The 4292-nt window shown below is 47.7% G+C and overlaps 1 non-coding gene across 1 annotated transcript; it reads left to right on the top strand.

Moving 5' to 3' along the window:
* Positions 1-340: 340 nt before the first annotated feature.
* Positions 341-444, top strand: LOC116648300. Its single transcript, XR_004302494.1, has one exon. It is a non-coding gene; the product is annotated as a U6 spliceosomal RNA (small nuclear RNA).
* The last annotated feature ends 3848 nt before the right edge of the window (positions 445-4292 follow it).

The following is a 4292-nucleotide window of genomic DNA, read 5'->3' as shown; positions in this document are numbered from 1 at the left end:
TCCGTGAGCATGTGCTCTCGTGCGGCGCCTCCCAGGCCTTGCTGGGAGGGCCCCAGACTGCCCGCTTCTAGCAGCATGCCAGACACTTGAGTAATGCCACCCCTTGTCCCCAGAAGGTAGAGCCGGTTTTGATTCTGCTCTTTTGCTTCCAGATCCTTTCCTGGTATCAGAACACAGCTAGAAGTAAAGGGAGGTCTTAAGTGCTTTATCATCTCCCTTCCCCACATTGTCCACGAATCCCAGATAGTATACGGTTTGCTCATCGCAGCAGAAACCAGTTGTAGGGGATAAACAAACCTTTTGTCTCCAGATCTCTGAAGTGTTTTAAACAATTAGTCTGGTGCTTGCTTTGGCAGCACATATACTAAAATTGGAACAATACAGTGATTAGCATGGCCCCTGCACAAGGATGACATGAAAATTCATGAAGCATTCCATATTTTTAAAGAAGACATACAGATGGCCAACAGATACATGAAAAGATGCCCAACATCACTGATCATCAGGGAAATGCAAATCAAAACTGCAGTGAGATAGTACCTCACACCTGCCAGAATGACTAAAATCAACAATAAAAGAAATAACAGGTGTTGGTGAGGATTTGGAGAAGGGGAGCCCTCGTGCACTGTTGGTGGGAATGCAGGCTGGTGCAGCCCCTGTGGAAGACAGTATGGAGGGTCCTCAAAAAGTTAAAAATAGAGCTACCCTATGATCCAGTAATCGTACTACTGGGTATTTACCCAAAGGATACAAAGATACTAATTCAAAGGGGCACATGCACCCTGATGCTTACAGCAGCATTATCTACAGATATCTACATAATATCTCAAATTATGGAAAGAGCCCAAGTGTCCGTCAACTGATGAATGGATAAATATATATATAAATATATATATATTCCAAATATATATCTATATGGAATAATATTCAGCCATAAAAACCGGACTGATGAATTACATTAAGTACATAATAAAATGATTATGAATAGGTCAGCATTAATTTAATCAGGGGCAGTCTGCTCAAGTGCCTTCAGTACACAGACAGTAGCTGGAATGTGGGAAGCTGCTGGGGGCAAGATGGTGGGGATGGAACAAGAGAACACATATCCTGCCTAGAAACGTTCACGTTTAATATTTAAATAAAATACAGCACTGGCCAAAACACATTTGTACGCCAGAGGGCCTCTAGTCTATAGGCTCTAATCTGGCGGGCCAAGTGGGTACGGCTGTTTCTTGTGCTGTATCACTGCTGAACCGGAGTGGCACAAATCCACAGGGTAGAAGGACCCTCTGCAGACCTCAGACCTACGTCTCAGTGATGGGCATGGCCTCAGGGGCACAGCTCTGTGGCTACGTGGCCCGAGTGAAACACAGCTGGGTTCCTGAGGTCCACCTGTGGGTTCTTCCAGGGGCATGAGAACTCCTAATAGCACAAAAGGTGTTAATGGAGGTTAGAGTTGGGGCTCTGGGAAGTTTGGATTTCATTACTTTGTCTCTGTTGACCCTGAAGCCAGTCAGATTTCTGAATCTTGCTCATCCTCAGCTCCCTCGTTGGGAAAGAAGGGGTGATATCAGCACCTCCCCTGTGGGCTGGCTGGGAGGGTTCAGTGTGGAGAGAGATTCAGAGCATGCTCAGTACTCAATGGGGGGGCACCTCTGCTCCTAGGGTCATTCCTTCTGTGCTCCCAGAAGATTTGAGGGGCCCAGACCAGGACCTCGGAGCTGATGGAAAGGCGTGGGGAGAGATTCATGTTTAAATTAAAGAGCTTCAAACATTATTTAAAGGCTCCAACTGTCTTCCCAACTGCCTCGGTTTTCTGTCTCTGGACTCTGTGAGCCCTTTGCTTCTCTACCATGCCTCTAGATGATGGTTTTCTGCTCTTGTCCTCACCCCACATTTGCCACATCTTTCAGGGGACTGGCACGCTATTTGCTGAATGAATCAGGGAGCCAAACAGAGGCTTCTCTGGACGCTCCTGTGCCTACTTTAGGACTTCTTCCTTTCCAGACTTCCAAGACCTGACATCTCCTGCCCTCTCATGAGGTGACTTCCCAGCCTGGTGCTGGGCCCCTCCTACCTCCAGGGCTTCCTGAGTCATTCGCCTCTCCTTGTGGTCCAAACCCCAGACGTCAGACGTGCTCCGCTTGACACTGCGAGTGCTGCTGCTTGTCCCCTGTGCCTTATGGTCACTCCCCCGAATGCTGAGAGGGAAAGTCCCAAAGGAATCCTGTAGATTTGCTCGACCGCCTCCCACCGAGCCCTTCAGTGTACTCTGCTCATGGTGGTCCCCACTGCGCAGTCCGCTCTTCATCTGCTCGTGCCCCGTAACATAATCCTGCAGGCTGGGGGCTTCAACAGCAGACACTTACTTCGCACAGTGCTGGAGGCTAGAAGTCCATGGTCAGGGTGATGACAGATCTGACTTCTGTTGAAGGCTGTCTGTCTTCTTGGCTTGCAGATGACCACCTTTGCACGGTTTCCTCCTGTGACAGGGAGAGAGAGGACGCAAGCTCTCTGTGTCTCTACTTATAAGGGCACTCATGCCATCGAGAGAGCTCCACCCTCATGACCCCATCACCGCCCTAAGCCCCCCCCAATACCATCACATTGGGGGTTAGGCTTTCAACATGAATTTAGGGGTATGCGGTCTATAGCATCCGTGCTCACTCTTCTAGACCCTGCCGTGCCTTTCTCCCTCTGCACCGGTACTCGGCCAGCCTGCCTCTCCCTGAGCTTTCCACGGTGAACCCCCACAGTCCGTGGCACAGTCCGTGGTTGAACCCCTCTCCTCCTTCCCCAGCATTCGGGTCTTTTCCCTTTGCACATGGATCCGTGTCTTTCTCTACAGCCTGCTTTTCCACATCACACATCACCTCTCCAGTTGTATGTGCTCTGGCTTCTTACACGGGAACAGCACACTTGATCCGTGGGAGGCACTGAGAACTACAGAAAATGTGCCACACAACTTCATGAGGAGTCGATTTGACTTTAAGTTGGGGGAAATACAATGACATTAATTTGAAGTTAAGATATATATACACACGTGCATACTCCTACAACTATATATAGAATATATTAGACTCAGGCAGTTTTTTAAAGTAAAAAATGTTTGAAGGCACGTCATGTGCATTGTGCACCCAGATTCTTAGGGCTGGATGTGTACTCAGCTGAGCCACTGGAAGTACTTTGGGGGGAAATGTCCCAGAGAGTGAGGTACAGGGCACTTCGTCTTGAAAATTAATCTCAGAAACCAAAGACATGGTTTTCCTGCCTGAGAGAGTTCCTCTGCCATGAGCCCCCGGTCCCCCCACTGAGGCCCTGGCGCACTCTTCATCTTTTCTGCTCCCAACCTGTGACAAACACTAACGATCCCACTGCGTCAGTCCTCTCCAGGGTCCGCCCGTGTATCGTCCACTCCTGAGCGGCTGCCTGGGTTCAGACGTTCAGAATCTCACCCAGGGATTATTTCTACTTCACATTTGCCAGTTGCTCTGCTCCTTCTCAGTTCATTTCATCGTAACATTTTCCTTTTGCTTTGTTTTAGATGGAAACAGACATACAAAGATCAGAAATATGTACTTTTTGATCTCTTGAGGAAAGGGCTAACGTGATGTGTTTGTTTCTCAAGGTTATAAAGTCCTACAGATAAAGCTCAGTTTTTAATAAAAAAAGGATGGTAGATTCTGGAAAAGCTTTGTTACAGTCCGATCTTCCAGTGCCATGGCTCAATGGCCCAACCGTAGCAGGGAAGGCTTCAGCGCCAGGGTCTGCGACCGGCCGAGGAAGCAGGGGTGGCCGGGCTAAGTCCTGTCTTCCGTCTGGAATTATGACTACCTTTCTCCAGCATTGCTTCACGAGAGCTGTTGGTCCTGCGTCCAGAACAGTTGACTCAGGTAGCTCAGGCCACGCAAATTGTTCAATTATCCTTCCTTGGAAACCGTACCCTCTGTCCTGTCTGGCAAGGAGAGTTGTCTTAGCACCCAGCTCAGTGCCGATCCCCTGGGGCTTGCCAATATTTGTTTATTGAACTGGTAATTTAATTAACATAGAGTCCTACGTGCATCTGGAAATGTATATTGACATATTTCAGTTCGAAAATTCTTCTTAACAGGATTAGAAAATTATGTAAGTTCAGAACTAGAGTCACTCAAGAAGACCAACTGTTTTTTTTTTTTTTTTAATTTTTTATTGTTATGTTAATCCCCATACATTACATCATTAGTTTTAGATATAGTGTTCCATGATTCATTGTTTGTGCATAACACCCAGTGCTCCATGCAGAACGTGCCCTC

This window comes from Phoca vitulina, unplaced genomic scaffold (assembly GCF_004348235.1).
Source record: "Phoca vitulina isolate PV1807 unplaced genomic scaffold, GSC_HSeal_1.0 scaffold42, whole genome shotgun sequence".
NCBI classification, from domain to species: domain Eukaryota; kingdom Metazoa; phylum Chordata; class Mammalia; order Carnivora; family Phocidae; genus Phoca; species Phoca vitulina.
Note: the sequence above shows the minus strand (reverse complement) of the source record. Positions and strands in the feature narration are given on the sequence as shown.